Genomic DNA, 20,919 nt, shown 5'->3' with positions numbered 1-20,919 from the left:
CCCCTGCCTCTTTGCTTGTAAGGCATCCTATGCTTTCCTGGTTAGGAGAATCACACAGAGTGTGTCTTTTTCCACCAGGAGTAGCAGAGACCATCCCAGGAGCTGTAAACTGCTGTAAACCCCAGCAGTTTGCTGAGGGCCCCCCATAACCAGGTACCCCAGGCATTGCAAGGGCACTGATCACAACCTTCTTTCCTAGATGCAGCCCAGTAGGGCAGAGATATATATCAGGATAGGTCCCAGTTCAGATCTGGGATAATTTACCCCATTGATAAGCCCCTCTGTCGAGGCTGGTGGGTGTGGGTGGCTTGAGGGCTGCCCCACAGACAGACCCCAGACCCATGGTCACTCTTTGCTGGTGGCCATTTCACAAAGTGAAAAAGAAGCTGCATTTAGGAAGAAGGAAATTAATTTTGCTGCCATACAGACTGTTTCTTTGTTTTAAAAATTTACCATAGGAAGGAATGGGAAAAGGAATGAGAGAGCAGAAACAATGGCTGCTTCTCACAAGCATAATTACACTTCTCCTGCCACTATTAAGAGCAAAATGCAAACCTTTAAAAGATGTTAATTAGATAAAGAAAGAGAACAGATGAAGGAAGCGTGGATTCTGACAGCGAACAGTTTCCCTTTCTTATCACAATAGTCTCTGTTTAGATTGTTGTTGTCGGTTTAATCACAGCTAAAATAAATCTTGAAGGATGCATTTATACTTGCACATATGGCATGCTTCCAGCCTCCCTCCATAACACAACATACAAGTCCATTCAAAGGGTAATTAATGGCTGAAAATAGTAAGCCCTAATGAGAAAGCTAATAAGCTATTGGTACAAATACAATTTTCTTTTGCAGTCATATGGATACCCTACCAGAGGAGATCAACTCCACTGTGTTTTGAAGCCCAGTGAATGACAGGCAGGGACGTGAAGGCACAGAGGATGCAGTATGCTCTTTCCATGAACATTCATGCCACATGTTAAAATGCCATCATATAAATTGTTTTTGACTCCTGTTTTGCACTGCCTACACTTTTCAGGATAAGTCCTCTTAAGATGCTGAAGTGACTTCAATATTCCATGTTATTTGGGTTGGGCTTCTGTTTGTTTTTAAGCTGAAAATTAATATTTTAAATGAGTTGATCTAACACTTGTTGAGGTCACTGTTGGTAGGATGAACTCTGGCAGTGATATGGAACCTGGCTTGTTTTTCCCTTTCAGTTATAGGGTAAGTATTTTTCATTTCGTATGTGAATAAAAACATAGGAGCCGACTGACCTTCACATTAGAATTTATATCTGATTTGCTAGCTGCCCACAAATTGTTTGTCTCAGTAACCAAGATGCCTGCTCCATCTACAGCGAAGCTTCCAGCAGATGTTTTTGATGGATTTCAGGGCGGTGGTGGAGCAGTTCAGTGAGCAGCAGAGCCAGTCTTACGCTTTGATTCCCTGCAGATTTGTGTGCTGAGGTTGAGCCACCATGCAGACACTGGTTCGGCTTGCATGGCAGTCGTTTCTCCGCTTTGTTTCCTCTCTCCATGAATCATGCTCAAACAGAACACACTTGATTCTCCTGGTACTCTGTCTAACCTCCTTCAAATTGGTCAGAAAAAACTGGTCAGTCCAAAAGTTCTTAGGAAGGAATGACAGGTAGACATATAGATAGCCACAGTAGACAAACCTCATTAGGAAACCACAGCAGATATGTACAGATATCTCTAAAACATTACCTTCAGTTTAAACAATTTATGTTGGCTCTAGGAAGTGTTACTTACATTGAATTACTATTAAATTCCACATTACTATTACTATTAAATTTCACATTACTATTAAATTCCACAAAACTCAGTGATTCTCTGCTCCATCCAAGCTCTGGCCAGGGGTTTGAACCTGGATAAGATTTTCTCCGGAATTTAGATAGGTTCTTTAACAGCTATTAGAAGTTAATTTGGAAACAGACACACACACACACAAAACCACCTTGACTAAATGTCTCAGAACTGTAATGACCCTAACTGTATTTATAGGATATACAGAGTTGCATTTACTAATAAGAATCTTCTAGAGCTCATTTGACCATTTCCTATTTCACTTTGGGCAGATGCTATAAAATGCCTAAAGAAATGCTTTTACTCAGGCAGATAATGATAGGACAAGGGAAAATTGTTTTGAATTAAAAGAGGGGAGATTTAGATTAGATGTTAGGAGGAAATTCTTCACCCTGAGGGTGATGAGGCAGTAGAACAGGTTGCCCAGAGAAGCTCTGGGTGCCCCATCCCTGGAGGTGCTCAAGGCCAGGCTGGATGGGACTTTGGGCAGCCTGGTCTGGTGGGAGGTGTCCCTGCCCGTGGCAAGGGGGTTGGACCTGGGCGATCTTTAAGGTCCCTTCCAACCCAAACCATTCTGTGATCCTATGATTCAGCTTGGGATGCTTTGTCATAATACAAAAATACTTGTGATCTCTGCTACAAGATGAGCACTATTTCACCTGGCAAGGTAGGGCACACATTCCTAACCCCCCGGTGCTAGTCCCTCACGTGCCAGCAGTAATGAACCATGAGCATCTGGCTTGAAGCAGCGCTACTTGTGTGATTGTGCAGGGTGTTAGGGGTGCAGGTGCCCAGGACTGGTGAGCAACAGGAGGTAGGGAGAGCAGGACGGGAGAGAGGGGGCTTGTGGCCCCCCAAGGGGTTGGTCCTGTGGTGGCAGAAAGGGTGCCTGAGGCTGTGTGAGGGCTGTGGGCAGCTGGAGGTTCACGGGGCAGTGAGAGAGATTTGGGCTGACCTGTGCCAGTGCCTGGAGGGAAGAAGGCTGAGAGGCAGCACTGTGTATTTAATGTTTTGATGTGCAGTATGCAGCTCTGCAACTTCTGCTCTTCCACAGCTGAAGGTCACCTTAGATGTTGGCTTGCTTTATATTTGGTTCAATACAGGAATTGTCTCATCTTTCCGTAGAGCATCGGTGGTTACATTAACCAGCTGGGGTTTTGTCTGAGAGGCTGCACTTTGCTGCAAGCCCCGGCTTGTTCCGCAGAGATATTGAGCCTTGCTCGGATGCTGCAGGAATGAGGGCTACTCAGAAATCTGTGGCATTTGGGTTCTGGTACCACAGTTACTGTGTTGATGCGCACTTCAGATGCATGCAATAATCCCTGCTTTTTTAATGAAGAAAAGAGCGCTTGCAAGTTTGTGCAAGGCAGGCATGGTGCTGTGGGAAGATGCCAGTAACATGGCCTACTAGCCTTCCCTATGGCCAGATAGGTTGCGATGGTTTTTAAGACTAAGATGAGACAGAGAAGGAGTGGCAGCTTTAAGGCTGGAAACTCTTTGTTTAAAATCAGTTTAATAGCAAAGGTATCTGTACACGAGTTGTGGTATTAATGACTTCTTATTTTTTTTGACAAAGTTTGATATTATAGCATCTCAGAAAATAAGTGCTGGAGATGTCTCCTGGTGACTTCTATCACAAATGTGCAAGAGATTACTTTACTCTTTTAGCAGGAGGAAAAAAAAATCTAATTAATTTTACCTGTCAGCAAGCCAACTGTTACTTCAGAATCCACTGAGAAGACTTTGATTAACTAAAAATTGTCCTTTTATTAGGCAAATTAAAACCATTCAAGCAGCACATGAGACATTTGTAAAGCCACTATTAGAAGAAACTTATTGAATGATTTTACAATAAGAAGTCGATTTCCCAGGAAGAGGAAACTATTTTAGTTTCAGAGAGTTTGGACATTGTCAGAGGACTGGCATCACAAAGTAGAGTGAAGCTAAATGGCTGCATTGCTCAGGATATTCCTATTTCCTTGTTAACAGTGTGGAAAATCTGCTTCTTGTACATTAGCACTCAGGAATGTTAAAATATGAGTTAAGGATAAATAAGCTGAACTGCACTTAGTCACTGTGCCAAAACTCTCCATAAGAGTTGACCTTAACTCAATTAAGCAGAAATTATTTTCAAAGTGATATGAACTAAGTGGTGTGGTAGAGGCAGCAAGCTCTTAGATCACAAATTATTATGTATGAGGGACCCGCACTAATTGTCAATGATTCTTAATATACAGCAACTGTGAAATCATTCAAGCTAGAGCAGTGCTTGGGCAGAGAGCACACAATGATATTTATGCAGGAGCTGGCATGCAATAAAGTCTTACCTTAAAATTTGGCGTCTGAGCACTGAATCACTCTAAGACCTTTTCAGTTCTATATGAGAGCACCTACACGAGAATTTAACAAAGTTTACCTGCACCTCCTTGAAAGTGGAATGGGATTAACTCTGCTGCCTTCTGCCTGTGAATGAGCTGTGGAAAATGAGAATTCTGGAAGCAGCCAAGGGAGAGCCAAAACCTGTTACGCTGATCGCTGTGATGAGGGGGATCGGAGGCTCCCTCGGAAGGGAATGGCAGATGTGCCCAAGCAGGGAGTGCCCTCCGGATGGAGAACTGGCTCCAGGAAATGCCTTGGCTGTGGAGCTCGTGGGTGTGAGGGAACTGGGGGCTGCCAGCACCTGTGCAAGCTGGCAGCTTCTAGCACCAGTTGGGGTGCAAATCCCAAACACCCAAACTGGGCTCCAGACGTTGCCTTTCCACGTCTCACTGCAGTGGAAGGTGCCACAATGCCCAACTCCAGCCCTAATCTGGCAATGCGGCTTTAAGCTCGGTATTAATTTTCTGTGACTAATGCAAAGGGACTTGAAAACTTGTCTGAATCTCCCACTGACTCCTTGGCACAGGTCCCACTTTCCCTGTTTCATTTGGCATTTCAGTGCTCACTTCTAATGAGCATTCATAGAACAACAATGCAGAGGAAATTTGGGGAAGAATAAAGGTAAAATTATTAAGGCTAGCAAGTGTTGTGAAAGCTGATGTGTGCTGTGTCTATAATTTTGCCAATAAAACCATGACAGAAATAGCATTTTAGGGTTTGCATTCAACTTATGCATCTGCATTTCTCCTCTATTGCTTTGCAATCAGGCTAACAGCCACTGCAGCAACCATCAGTGACAGCGATTGCTTTCTGACCTTTTCAAGCTTACTTTCAGAGTAAAGATTTTTATCCAATATTACCGATAATTGCTGACTGAGTTTAATACAATCCTCCCAGTGCATTGCGACTGCAGGGTTTGTGATTTCCGTGACTTAACAGATCAAGTGTCTCAGCTGTAGGGGAGACAAACTACGGTAACAGGATCTTTGCCATTTGGTGAATTTCAAATTTCCTAACAAGATGCTCCATGTCTCTTGTACATCTCTGCTTCCCCAGTCTTGCAGATGACATTACCCCCTGCGTTAGTTTAGCTATGTGACAGGTGTAAACAAATTTTAAGGGTTTTTCAAAGCTTTGTGATAATGAGAATCTAATTTAATTTTGTCTCCAATCAATCCATGGGAGCAGAGAGCAAAAAGAGCTGTATGAATCTCATGTTTCAGCCCTCCACCTCACGCCATGTCTTGGAAGCTTTGTACTGTGTGTGGCCCAACAGGTGCTCCATGTGATGGGGGACAGAGTGCCTGTAAAAGCCATGGCACATTGATCTGTGTCTCCTTCAAGGCTCCTGTAGCACATGCTTAAACACCTTCCAGACCCCAGCTGGGAACTTCTGCCTTCCCTGTCACCCCTTCCTCTAAACAGCCAGCTTAGCTCAAAGTTAACTATGAGCATCATCTCAGGCAACCTTGTGCTGATAAAAGTCACCTGCTCATCAGCTGCCATCTCAAAGTTGTGTAGGTTACATGGTCTGTCTTTGTTATTGGCAAAAAGCACAAACGCTCTTATGCACGGCTTGGTCATTCACGTGCCCAGCTTCAGTCACGTGTGACACGTTAGGCTGGACTTGTCACACTTGTGTGTTCCAGACAAAGTCTGTTAGGTGCAAAACAAAAGCAGAATCAGGTCATTAGCTCTGTACAAACCAAGCAATCCAGAACACCATTTTGGAAAGGGCACTGTCTAGAGAGACTGAGTTGAGATGTTGAGCTATGCCTTGTATTTCCTCCTTTTTATTTTATGAGATGCTATCATTAATATTGTACTAATAAACAATTTGCTTATCAACAACAGAAGATGCCACAGCAATAACTGGACCATTTTCCCTGGGGAAATGCCAGGGAATGTGTTTCTCTGCCAACCCAAGAAATCCACAATACAGCAGGCCTTGTACAGTACCTGGTACATTTTGTGGCTACCAGGCAGGAGAAGGGACACCAGACTCCTGAGAGCAACCTGTTTCCTCTGGGGCTGCAGCTTAAGGAGCGTGTCTGCCAGCACACGTGCACACACACACATTGTGTGCATGCACACACTTGCACGCACATGTGTTCACATGTACCCCTGCACCTTTCCCCCTGGCCCAGCCAGCTCTTTTTTTGGGGGATAGAAAAATCTGGTAAAATAGTAAAGTAAAAAAAATAGGAAGGTAAAATAGTAAATAGCGCTCAGTGTGATGAAAGCAGCTCTGAACCCTCATCCTGATGTTTCTTTTGGATAAAGATATCCATGCTTGTCTCATGGTGGACGGCAGTTTGTTTCCCACCTGAAGTAATTAGCACACCAAACCTGTGCCAGCGTTACCACTTGTAGGAGTCCTGTGGGCATGGGCTTTCTCACCTGCTTAGTCCTAGGTCGTGGCTGATGGGACACCTGAACCTTTGCCAAACACACCGGTAGTTTATGGAGCAAGAACTTGTGTGCTGGGCTCTGGATGAGACTCCTGAGCTGATTCACAGGTTCACTGGTAGTAACAACTTGTCCTCACTGTAATTCCTACTCTTGTCATCAGGGGAACGTCTCTTTAATAATACCTGAAAGAGAAAGTCTTTATAGCCCATTCCTTACTGGTTCGCTGAACTAACTGGTTCCCAAAAATGATATTAATGACCCTACAGTGCACTTTCCTCATTAAACAGAGAAACAAATATTTTTCCTCACCTCCACTTGATAGAGGTCTGTATAAACAAGGCGGGAATTCTCATCTCTTAAAGAAAATTCTGTCATTTTCTGAAACACTGAAATTGGGCCCTGACCATTAGATATAACAATTATTATACTTTTATTGAACAGTCCTGGCATCTATCTTTTCCATGTATTGTCTAAAAGAGCATTAAGTAGATGCATGGGAGTTATGAAACTAGTCAGCTAACATTCGAAGCAAACATTTTAGCAGCACGCCCCCACAGTTTTCAGTGGCTGAACTTTTGTTTCAGCTGTGATGTTATACAATCCTATTTCCATGGCAAACTTACAGATACACACTTGTCAAAATTCATGGTTTATTTAGCAAAACTGTCAAGGCACATATGTGCCATATGCATTCTCCCATTCTTTACAGATATGCTTTTTAAAACAGCAATTTCCTGCTGCAATTAAGTCTGTTGCTCGGACTTCAATAGACTTATTTGGCATTGAAAAGGAATCTGGCTCGGATCCCTCTAACTGAAATGAGCACTGGTCAAAAAATCCACATGTTCTTCTACTGTTCCATCTCCCGCCTATTACAGCTTTTTTAACGCCCCCTGCTTTATTTGGTGTTCCTTTTTCCAACCCTGCTATTTATCCTATATTCAGAAGGGACTTTTTCCCTGAAGGAAACCCTACAGGCACCTACGTCTTGTGCACACCTTAATATCAGCTATTTTGAGCACTGTTTATCCATGAGTATCAAAGATATCTGTCTGTTACCTATCATGACATCTCCTTCATACAACCTGGGATAAACACATGGGCACTCTATGGACCAGTAAAGGAGATATGGGCTGCTTCCAGCACAGAGGTTTGGCAGGCAGGCAGTGGTAGATGGGATTTTGGGATTCATTGTCCTACACTGCAGACAGAGGTTTTGTTTCCTTGCTAGGCCTGAAGTGATGAAAAACAGCAACAGGCAACGGAAATAGGATGCTCAGACCTTGGACTCCAGCTGAGTAGATCCACTCAAAACTTCATGGGGCACTACTATATTTTATTTTTTTTGGTCAGAAATTATTTATAGGAAACTATATATACGAATGTATATACATACATATATTTATTTGGAAATGCTTTCAGAGTGGAGAAAAATTGCCCTCCTGCCTTTGTGCACCAAGCCGTGTCTTAAAGTTGAGCCAGCTCACAGCATGGTCACAGCACACCAGAAACTGAATTTCCATGCCCAGAGAACAGAAGCAAAATGCCTTCCCCATCTTTGCCTATGGTGTGGGAAGGCAGAACTTGTTTTTGCCATGGTGGCAAAGCCATTTGAGTTGGGAGAGGCAGGAGAGAGAGCAGTAACGTAGGGAGGTGACTGCACTGTGCTCTACAGGACGGATCCCTGGGGTGAGACAGAGGTGGGACAGGGAAGCTGGGAGGTTGGAGGGGAAACCATAGGTGTTTTGATTTTTTTTTCCACTAAATCTCCTTAACACAGCCTTCCTCTTCCCTGTTCTAGCTTCCTTTGTCCTTAGCAGCAAACTGCCTGTCACACAAGAAGTCCCTCTCTCTGTACAACAAGCCCTGCTCAGATCTTCTTCTCCCTAATTTTGCCTTGTGAGGGGTACCTGGGAGGGTGTGGGGGAAGAAGAGGGGCTGGTAAGGAAACCCCTGGTGAAGTGGACTTAGACCTTTTCTCTTTTTCTTTTTCTTTTTCTTTTTCTTTTTCTTTTTCTTTTTCTTTTTCTTTTTCTTTTTCTTTTTCTTTTTCTTTTTCTTTTTCTTTTTCTTTTTCTTTTTCTTTTTCTTTTTCTTTTTCTTTTTCTTTTTCTTTTTCTTCTTTTTCTTTTTCTTCTTTTTCTTTTTCTTCTTTTTCTTTTTCTTCTTTTTCTTTTTCTTCTTTTTCTTTTTCTTCTTTTTCTTTTTCTTCTTTTTCTTTTTCTTCTTTTTCTTTTTCTTCTTTTTCTTTTTCTTTTTCTTTTTCTTTTTCTTTTTCTTTTTCTTTTTCTTTTTCTTTTTCTTTTTCTTTTTCTTTTTCTTTTTCTTTTTCTTTTTCTTTTTCTTTTTCTTTTTCTTTTTCTTTTTCTTTTTCTTTTTCTTTTTCTTTTTCTTTTTCTTTTTCTTTTTCTTTTTCTTTTTCTTTTTCTTTTTCTTTTTCTTTTTCTTCTTTTTGCTTTTCCTTTTCCTTCTCCTTTTCCTTTTTTTTTTTTTTTTTTTAAGAAAAAATGTAATTACTAGCTAGCTGGGGTGAGAGTCTGCAGAAAGCTGTGGCCCCACGGTGAGTGGTGCTGAGGGAGCCCATAGAGTGATGTGGGCAGGTGGTGCACAGAGGGACCCGCACGGTGGGACCATGTGGCTGTGGGTCTCTGCAGGGCATTGCTGTGGCACCTCTGAATCTTCTCGTGGGGACAAAGTGGGAAAACTGCTCAGTAACTTTCCCTACTCATTCCCTGTGACAGTCACTCATCAAAAATGCCCTGACCATGAAGTCCAGATTGTGGAGGGAGTGAAGAGCTTGGCAAATGTCAAAAATGTGCTGAAAATCAGTCTTACAGTGCATCCATCTCTTTTGGCTTGCACTCTCACAGACACACTAGTACTTTTCTTTGCATGACATCTTTTGAAACCCTAGTGGATCCATCCATATTATTCAATGTAAACACCTCTCCACATGTTGAAGCAATGAGTGACTTCAGGGTCCTCCTGACCACCAGCTCAGACTATTGGGGTTTAGAATTCCCGACTAAGAAGTGAGGGAGTAGATACTTAATTTGCTGGACTAATATACAGGAAAAGGAAGACACCTATCTGAATTAGACAGTTTGCAGCTTTTTTCTGCACCACAGGTAACAATCAAGACAGGGCTTATTTTAAAGTAGCCTGTTTTCAGGTCAGTAGTTCTCACGGCAGCGTCTTCAAACCTTCCATATGCTGCTAGTAGCAATGTACATAGCAGCCTTCAAGAAGCTGTAGTTTTGCATCCTTTTCTGGGTTTACACAGCATTTGAGTGTTTTTTTTTTTTCCCAGTTTGTTTATTTTGCTTTGGTTTTGGAGAGATGGAAGAGAATGAAAGAAAGAAACTCAGTGTTAGTAAGATGCTTAAAAATTAAAGAAACATGCAGTTTTGAGGGCTGCTTGTGACAGGCTTCCTAGATGGGCAAGTTCTTACAGCACTTCAGTAATTTAGCTGCTCTGGGAGACTGTTAAATAACTGAATCTTTCAGTTGAAATTACTCTGTCCCTACTCATCTGTACCGCTGTACATGGTAAATGTAGGTGTTGTGGTACTGAGTAGATGAAGTTTTATCTTTGACACCGCTGGAGCTTGATCCGCTCACTAGTAATACATACTGGAAGATAAGCAGAAGCTAAGTTGGATAGAAACCAGAAATACCTGCCAAGTAAAGTTTCTTAGTTGGTCCCAGAATAAATCAAAGAGCCTTCTGAGATAGCTGTCAGAGGTCCAAAATTAGATATATCCTTTCAGGAAAGTGAACATAGATCATTTTGTAGATTTTCCCTTGCTTTAGAAAGTACGATAGCAGCGCTGAAGACATGGTAACAATAGCCCCATTCTCCCATCACCACTCTCTGGGGGAACATTTATATTTCCATTTCACCTGTGCCAGCACCCTCATACTTCACTTGTTTCTAAAAGTGTTATCTATAGAAGTATATAGTTCAAACAAGGTTTCATCTCTCTGGCTGTTTTTTCTGCTTTGCTTACCTAGTTTATATGTCCAGAAGCTTAAAGATTCATTAACACCTACAAGACTTAGGCAGAGCTTGCTTGAATTATTCATCCAAAATACTTTCTAATTTCTTCCTGAATTAATTTAATTTATTCCTCCCCTTTCTAAATTTAGAAAAAAATACATGTATTCTACAACCACTATTATTAAGTAGCTCAAGCTATTCCTTCAATGTGTAATTGCTTAGATACAAGATTTTTCACATGTGAAGTAGTACTAGGTTACATGTATTGGCCTGAATCATCATTGCTCCCCTCTATGTACAGGTCAAATGGCTACAAGTAGCAATAATGACCTTATTCCTATCTTTTTTTATTTCTTTTTAAACATATGTGAATCCTGTCCCTGTAGGTGTGCTCCCAGTTTGTGGGCAATTTCTTCATCCATTTTTTCAAATAGAGTACTTTTCTTCTAACGTCAAAATTTTAAATAACAGAATTGTCTTCTCTGTCTCTTCTTAATTTTTCTTGCATGTAGCCAGCTATGCAATTATTTCATTAATAAAAAACTATTTCCAGATAATGCATTGTTCCCCCTCACCTAAAAATGGATTGGAATTTCCTTTATTCCTATCACATGGAGAATAACTGGAAATATATGCATAAGTTTTACCACAGAAATTTGTATGTGGGCAAGTTTAAATAAGATAGGATAGGATAGGATAGGACAGGACAGGACAGGACAGAACAGAACAGAACAGAACAGAACAGAACAGAATAGAATAGAATAGAATAGAATAGCTCAGTTAGAAGGGACCTACAAAGATCATCTACTCCAACTGCCTGACCTCTTCAAGGCTAACCGAGAGTTAAAGCATGAGGGCATTGCCCAAGTATGTGTGAACAAGGCTGGCATGGGGCATCAAGCACCTCTCTAGGAAGTCTGTTGCAGAGTACGACCACCCTCAAGGAGGTGGTTGATGTCCCATGCCTGTCAGTGTTCAAGAGGCATTTGGATTTTTCATGTCAAAATCATGGTGAGTGTCAAACCTCCATTACTGCAGGGATTGGCCATATTTTCAGTCTGTGTGCCAAATGATTCCTCATACCCTACAGGTCATCAACACACCAATAATCACCTCATGGCACAAAAACAGTAATGGAAGAAGTCTGAAATGGGAAGGCAGATTTGTTGCATGAATAAATACATGTTAAATAATAACTGACTACATGCTAAAGTGAAAGCAATGAGCCCGACCAAGAAATGCTTACCTTATTGTTTTTCTTCCTTTTTTTGGTCTTCTTTTTTCAAAGCAGTCATTTATTTGAGTTAGGACACAAGTAGATAGGTGACACGATTAAGAAAATGATGGAAATATTGAAAATATATGTTAGTGTTTATGAAACCATGTAAGTAAAAGCACTGGGATGTTGAATCAAGTATAGATAGAAATAATAGTTACTAACAAACATGATATTTTTAATCCAGTACTATATAGTTATAATTAACATCACTTATAATAGGTCAAAATATCTATTGGTATATAAGCAGCATGTTATAAGTATGTAAGCATCAGTGAATCTTGTACAGTAGTGCTGAATGTATAAATACATGCACTCATCAGTTTAATATTATCATACCCCATGCACTTGCAAATAAATTGCTTAAGATGTATGAGAGTTTATTCCATGAATTTAGCAGAAATCAGAAATATTTGTTAGATAATCTTTTTTTTTTGGAATGTTTGAGTTGTGGTTTTTTTGTTTTTGTTTTTTTTTTTCCTACAGCCTGAAAATCTATTTTTCCTGAAAGTTTTGGAAAAATAAGTTTCCTCAGACAGCTATGGATACAAAAAACAGTGAAGTGCCTCTCAGGATTTTTTCATATTCTTCACAGTAAGAAAGTCAGAGAAAAGAGTTAAAAAACCCCACAAAAGTGGCATAAGCAGAAATAGATTTCACAGTCATTCCACTGGATACGTGGTATCATCCCAGTGGAAGTCATTAGGCTGTTTTTCTCCATATATAATGAAGGACTACTGTGACTCATTCCTGAATTGTAAATGAATTCTAGAAACCTTTCAGAGCCACGGTCAGGGACATCATAAAAACCAACCACTCAGGATATCATTCTAACCTGTAATTCCTTAGCAAGGAGATTATACAGGTCAGCTGATGAGTAAACCCTGTTTTATGATTGTTGAACTTCAGGTCAAGTGCACTGCTAGGAAATTAATTTTCACTGGAAATTTAAGTGCTGATAAACAAATATCAAAAGCGGTTATGACCACTTATTTCTGTATAAAACTAAACATGTCTCTTTTACTTGTTGTTTCAAAACATTAGTGACCAGAAATCATCACAGGTAAATCAACACAGTATTTTTCACAGTTTTTTTGTTAAAGTGCCTGTTATTTTTCTTTCTGTCTCAACTCTGTGGGATGGAAAATGACACCATGTCAGTCTTTCTCACATAATTATATTACTGTTTGGTTGCCTTACTGGAAGTGGGAAATCTTGTTCAAAGACTATTGTCAAATATTGTCCTTTCCAGCTATTCTCACTAAGCCTCTACTTTTCAAACCACCTGTTTCTTCTGATGTGATTTTTCTCCTTTTATCCCACCGCCTGCCCTAATAATGGTTTAGTATCCTGGAGAACAGTGACTGAATGTCAGCCAAAGCATGGTATCCCCTTCTCCACATGCTGCGGTAGTTTAATCTTGCTTGTGTGTGTATCTTACAGGGTGTATCTTTGCCAGTGGCCTGAAAGGTATCACTTCTGTGAGGCAGGTGTCAGGTCAGGCTGGAAGCATTGCAGAGGGATCACAGGACAATGCAGCCTGATATTTTAATTCCTTTCTGCGGTTCTTAGAAAGTTACCTGAACCTTGGGTGCCTCAGTTTCTGCATCTGTAGCAAGCACTTCATTACTGATCTCACAGGACTGTTAAAACTTAATTCAGCAATATCTGTAAAGTACACCAGTCTCCCTAAGTAGAAAATATTAATATTTTAGAGTATTAAATTAAAGTACTATAGAATCCTTTAGAGGCTTTAAAAACTCTATCCAGTAGGAACACCCATTCCAACCTGCACAAAACAGTCAGTCCCTAAAACTTTACTCAGCCTTTTCATGAAAACCACGAGTTCCAGCCCATTGGTTAGATCATAGAATCATAGAATATCCCACGTTGGAAGGGACCCACAGGGATCATTGAGTTCAAATTCTGGTTCCTCACAGGACCACCCAAAAATCAAACACTGTGTCTGAGAGCATTGTCCAAACACTTCTTGAACTCCTGCGGAGCCTGTCCCAGTGCCTGACCACCCTCTGGGTGCAGACCCTTTCCCTAACACCCAGCCTGACCCTCTCCTGTCCCAGCTCCATGCCGTTCCCTCGGGTCCTGTCGCTGTCCCCAGAGAGCAGAGCTCAGCGCCTGCCCCTCCGCTCCCCTCGTGAGGAAGCTGCAGGCCGCCATGATGGTACTCAGTTTAGATACTCAGTTCAGAAAATATTCAGACTGAAATCCTATACCAACTGAAGTAGGAGGCTAGGCTTTTGTTTCCAATTTAGATTTAGAGCCTTGGGACAATATAATGCTTCTCATGCCCTTTGGATCATATTCCAGTGGCTTACTGCCCTTACAGCTAAAAATCTTCACTTTGGAGATGGCATTTCCCAAAGGAGTCTGCTCATCCTGAGAACTGTTTTGAGCCACCTCCCTTCTCCCTTGTAATTGGATATTACATATATTCAGAAATACATTTAATAACATCTTGTGGCTGCTGGTCTTTGCAAAAACAATAACATAACTGTTTTCTAATAATCTGAAAGCATATTGCCTTTCCAAACATCTCAGTCTTTCCTTTCACAGGAAAGAGCTCAGACTGATGGAAAAAAAAGACCATTCTCATTTGGAGAACTATTAAAGTGGTTTTCAAAGGCTGATACTGAGAAAGTAAACGTAATGGAAAAATGGAAAAAGAATTATTAAGGGATATACATCCCTTCTGTGCAATATAATTCTTGAGTAGAATAAAATATATAGCAGATATTCCATTTTCATTAAAAGAAAAAAAAAGTCTGAATGCACTCTTTCACATCCAATAAGATAACACTGACCTTAGGTCAGCAAGTCATAGAAAAGTTATATATATAATTTCATACAAGTGGGTGCAATTTTATCAGTGGGGTGTGCAGGGATGGGGGAAGGAAAGAAATCTTACAACACTCTAGATGTTATCACTTTCATTTCCTCAAATGGTTCTGGATTTTAGTGTCAATGGATGACTGATGTTACAATGTGTTTTTTAAATGCCTGTGTTATTATATTGAGAGAAGTCCAGTCAGCCATTGCTGTGGTGAGCAGACCTTCAGGGAATCTCTCCATTAGCAAGCTGAGCTATTCCAACCTGTGTCTCCATGATGAAGAAGTGAGTTCATAACAGCATGGCACTAAAATCTGCTTGAAACTGTAGAAATATTACTCTGATCAGTCGGAGTGATAAATCAGACCTTTGGGGTCTGATTGCTTCCTTTCTTCTCTCTGTTGCACCTGTGGTATGATCCACATCTTCCAGTCTGTTCACAGTTGGATGAGGGAGACAGCTTCCACTCCTTAGAGAAGTGGAAAGGGAATGAAAACTCATAGTGCTTGCATTGTTTAGGATGGAGACTGCCTAGGGTGACCTCCTTGTTAATCATGTAGCTTAGGAAAGGGATGCTAAGACAAGAGGCTAGCAGCTAGTGAAGAAAGGTCAAGGAGTCTTGAAGCTTTTATTCTGCCCAGAATATCAAGTACAGGATGGGCAGATCATCCTCACGGGGAGAAGGAAAGTTGTGGCAATGCAGAAAGGAGGTTGCTTGTGCTGCTGAAAGGTAACCTCAGCAAGAGATCTCATCCAGATCTCATTTCTTTGCCTGCATCCCTGAGGGGTTCTCAGGCCAAACTCTCAAAGTCATGTTTTATAGCTCACTACAACTGTTCAAATTGATATGGCTTCATGTCTGATGTTTTTAATTTAATGGAGTTCAGGAAACATTAAATCTCTGGTTACAGCGGTGAACCTGTGTCTCTTAAGCAATGAAAGTAACATGGACAGTTTAGTTCAGCAAACCCTAGAACATGCCGGATCCAGATGGATTTTACTGCTATATTTTAAATCATTTATTATAAAATGCAGTTCTACAGTCTAAATGTATGTCTCAGTCCCTTTGAATCCAGTAATAGGTCTCAGGAAGGTTTTGCTGAGGCTGTGATTTCACAGCTGAGCGTGACTCTACCTCCTACCCTAATTATCAGCCAGTTTCTTTAATAATTCAAAATCCTTGCTAAAATTCTGACCTTAGAGATTAATAAAACAATCCTTTATAGCCTTTCCAAGTCAGACCGATTAAACACAGATTTGGCACATATAACCTGAGAAACTTCAGTAAAGTTATTCATTTAGCTAACAGAGTTACCTCCCCTGCTGACGCACTTCCAATTAATGCCAAGAAAGGCATCTGATCAGGCAGAAGGGGACTATTTGTTCTACACTCTCTATTACCTTGGATTTGGTCCCAACTTGATGATAACATCACTGTGTTTTACATGAGAATTTAATTATTGTATGGACAGCATTCCATCCAGCTTTCTGCAGCTCTGGACAACAGCAGGTGTTTGGGAGGAAGGTGCTTACTCCACTGAGGGCACCTGAAGGAGAAAGATTTCCGTACGGCAGCAGGTGATTGATTAGTTTATGCCCTGCGGCAGGAAGATACCCTAGCTGAAGCATTTTATAATTGCAACTGATGATCTTACTTGTGTGAGCACGTCACCTTTTCCAGGCCTAGGATCCTGTGCACAGAGCAGCGCCAGCCTCCCTTAAATCCTCCTGCGAGCCACTGATGCAACCGTACACAAGAAGACAGATTTAAAATTAGTTTTTTGTTACGCTAGTGTTTATGAATGCCAGCTGAGTCACCGCAAGCTGAATTTAAACCAGTTTACTGGAGTTCATACCTAAAATTAGTGGGGTTTGGCTGAACCGGTTTAAAACTTTGCTGCGAAGGCGGCGAGTCGTGCTGCGAGGCTGCCGGGGCAGGCCTGCAGCTGGGGAGGAGGGATTCATGGCGGCCAAGGGACACCCCCAGCCATCTCTGCCTCCTGCCCACCTGAACCCCGATGGGGCAAAAGGGGACAGGCGAGGCTGTGGGACACTTGGGAGCTCCCACGTCAAGGTGGCTGGTGGATTTGGGCACCTGGTGATGACAGGGGCTGCCCCTCCACCCATGGGCCTCAGGCTCAGCACGCTGCCTTCAGACCATCACCCAGCCAGGCACCACAGCCATGAGGCAGCGGCGCAGGTCACCCTGAGCTGGCCCTGCTTTGGGCAGAGTGGACTAGAGACCTCCTAATGTCCCTCCCAGTCTGAATTATCATACCATCAAAGTCACCAAGTGTTTTTAAACCAAGACAGCTTTGCACATAAAGCACATTGTACTAAGCCCTTAGCCTCCATAAGGTCTTGTAGCAGCAAATTATGTAGATTAATCAGCTAACCATCATCTCAGTCTGTTCTGTTTTCACTCTGACTTTGGTTTAAGGCAGCAAGACATTTTCATCTTTGCAATCCCGTGCACTTGAGGCAAACTTTCCAACATGCATGATTAAGTAAGTAAACTCATTTGAAAGTGCTGAGCTCTCATCAATTGTCTCTCAAAGGGAAATTAGTGTCAGCCGAGCACTTTGGCAAACTTGCTCCTTTGTTTACTCACCTAAATAAGGATTTTGGACCCTAAATTTTGGCAAATCTTCTTGAATGCCTTGGCCACAGCAACTTCTATGTATTCTGAAGAGGCAAATTCCTTCCTTACAACAAAGGTGCATTATTGTAACTATGCTATTGTTTTCCCAAGATAAAAGAAAGCAGCTGACCCATCCAAAGTCTCACAGTAAGTGGAAATAATTACTTGCAAGCACAACAACTAGTCTGTTACCCATAGATCTCATTAGCAGAAGAGCTAAAATTCTCCATCCTTATTTAATCAGGTATAGGATGTGCTAAGATGCAAGGGAATATTCCGTCTAACATATGAGCTCTATACGTTTATCTAAAATATTAATTTTTGTACTCTATTTTTAGTCATACGTTAACTGTAAATGAAAAATCTTTTTTTTCATTTCCAACTTTTATTTACATATCTGTTTTCTTCTCATTTTGCAGTAAATTTGTCACTAATTTAATCATCTTGAAGATCCATATGCTCACCCACACTATCCTTCATATGAGTACAATGAGATAAAAACTATTATTTGTTTAACTGGGGTATAATTAAACACTCCAAATTTCATTTATTTCAATTGATTATAGTGAGAGATCGCATGGTCTTCTGCAATTCAGGGAGACAGTTCCTTCATTTAAAATGTTTCAGATTTTTCTACACTTTCTTAATTTAACTTGAAAACAGAGTTTACTTACATGAAACCAATAATTCACTCGACTGAAATGAAATAGTTTTTTTTCTTTTTTCTTTCCTCCTATGGCCATGTTGGCAAGTTTCACAGCTGAGCAGTATGACAAATACCATATGTTCACCTTCAGGCCACTGCGTTATTTGCTGGTAACTGCATTTCCTGCTGCTGTAGTTGCTGTGTGAAATGTAGAGTTACTATGCCACTTTCCTTTTATTACCTTATGTCATCTTATGTATATAGGAAACTTTCTAGAGTCACTGCTCCATGAAATGGATAAAAATGTGTGTAGATTCATATTTCAGATTGGTAAAACATAAGCAACATTTGAATTCTCAACAGAAATGAAAAACATTCTGATCAGAAATTTGCCTGCAAAAATTCAATACCTTTCTGTGTTTATTCATTTATTTCAACATATATTGCTTATGAATCTAATGAAATGCTAGGCTAGAACTCCATTTCAGTATGAAATGACTCAGGGGAATAGAGTAAATGTCTGACTTCATGAACAATATATGACAGAGCTACAGAGCAAGTCCTTTGATTAGTTTATCTATTGGCTTGTAACTTAACTTTTGAATAAACCGAGCTTGTCAGACTGGAGTAGCTGAAGAGTTTGCTATCAATGCCCATGCAAACATGCCAGTCCTTAGTCTAGCACAGTTTGATGATGTTTTTTTCTGTCTTTCTCTGATTAATTGACTTCCTTAATGAGTTTTTGCTCATTTCTCTTTAAAGTTTCCAAGAAAGAGGGCATGGAAGAACAACTGACCAAATCCTCATTTCCTTCTGATTAAAATAGCTGTCAACAGAAGCTCAGACTTCAATAGCAAGGCAAGATTGAGCCTTGTATTCACTAGTCGTTTTAAGTCCTGCTTCCCTCTGGACCACAAAAGAAGAGATGATTAAGTAAAAAGCTGCAAAATTTAAGGGATCCTTGATACCTTTTATCCTCCAACACATTTTGCAGTCCAGGCAGCGTAAACTTTCCTGTACGTGCTTCTAGGCTAGTCCTGTGCCAAAGGGTTTCTTTCCTTTCTCTCCTGCCTCTAGAGAAGATCCTGCCAATCCTCTTCCATCCAGAACACTCACCTTCTCTCTTTCTCCAATTGCAAGATATTCCTCAGTTCTTTAGGCTTACTCTTCTTCCCCATGTTAAAATCTTTCACTAGCTGCAGCCATGCACTGGAGTGTTCAGCTATGGACTCCCTGGTTAGTAGCTGCACTGGAATTTTGCGGAATTGCTTTGTTAACCGTGTACTTTTCCAAGTTAGCAAGGGGACTAAGGCTGTATGGTAAAGAAAGAGAAAAAAAAATCAGCTTCCAAGTTAGCAAGGTTGTTAATGACTTAAGAAAATCACTGGCAGGTTTAGTATGGGATCTTGCTAGGACTTTGCAGAAGTGAGAGGAGAGAGCTAAAGATACATAGCTGGGTGTAATTTATATGCCTAAATAATAAACAGTTCAGTCTGCACTCACAGGAAGGATTTATGAGTAGGAGTAAATCATTCAGTAAGAGTTTCCTTTAGGAGGCACATCTACTCGTCCTCCAATGTGTGAAGAGAATGAACACTTATGAACAGAACACATAAAGTCCAGAACAAGAGTTGTCCAGGTAGCAGCTAGTAATCAAGATGCATAGCACCTTAGGTCTGTTTTGCTTCACAGTCAGCATTATTTTGAACTAATTAGAGATAGCTTCACAACTTTGAGTCCTGTCCTAGCGTTAGCTTCCCAAGCAAACAAAAACAAAACATTTAAACATATAGAAATAGAGAAAATGATTAAGGCTTTGTCTACATACAGTGTTCTTTAATGGCAATAATTAATGTATGTTAGCTTTGATTTGTGTATTTCATGACCGTTTGGTCATTGGATTAAGGACACAGATCATGGATTTAAACCCAAGCTTTTTCCTTCCCTCTCCCTCACACAAGCCTATGACTATTTATTTAGGATCATGCTTTATCATGCTGCTTCTCTCTGATCCACGTGTCTTTAAAGATGTAAAGAAAGTAGAGGAGGTATTTAAATGCAATTATTTTCTTGTGTTCATTTTAGCTACAGAAAACATTGGAAATAGCTGTTTTCCAGCTAATAAAGCTGAAACCTTGTGAGACTGAAGTGTCAAAAGAAGAGATGTTAGAACAAGCTGCTATATTAAGCAGTAATGTATTTAAAAGAAAACTTGGCTGCTACTCCACCAAGCATTCTGTGGAAACACAAGAATAAACTGTTAACAAAATACATAATGTTATTTTATCAGCACACCTTAGGGTACCAAATTTCACTCCCATATCTAACAAAGGTTGTATGGTAACTGCGAAAATTATAAACAAATTTGTCTAGCATCAGTATCGAGTAACAGGATGAACCAATAATTAGAGGAAGTCATTAGAAACCAATAGGAAGCTGAAGGTACATAATACTCACAAATCAACATAGGTGCTCTAAAAGGAAGTGGTGTTTACAATCTACTGACAATTTATTGTATGTACTAGCATAGAGATGTCTCAAGTAAAATCACCTGAAGTAATTTATCTGGACTTTTAAAAACTGCTTTTGCCAAAATTCCCAAAGTGGGGGCTGTTAAGGAGATTAAGTAATCACAAGGTGAGAGAAGTATGATTACAAAATGGCAAGCCATAAAAAAGGAAAGGGATGTAACTAAATACCCAGGTCCCAGGCTGGCAAAAGGCCAGCCAAGCAATGAGTGCAAAGCTGCACTATGAATGCTGTCAAGTACATTTCAAATGACAGAAGAGTTGACCTGCAGTTCAACAGAGTGTGAAAAACACCCAACAAAGGGACCTAGCAAAGCTAGGTAAACTGGGAATGTGACTATAGGTGGAATATGTCAACAAAAC

This window comes from Anser anser, assembly GCF_964211835.1.
Source record: "Anser anser genome assembly, chromosome: 1".
Lineage (NCBI taxonomy): Eukaryota > Metazoa > Chordata > Aves > Anseriformes > Anatidae > Anser > Anser anser.
Note: the sequence above shows the minus strand (reverse complement) of the source record.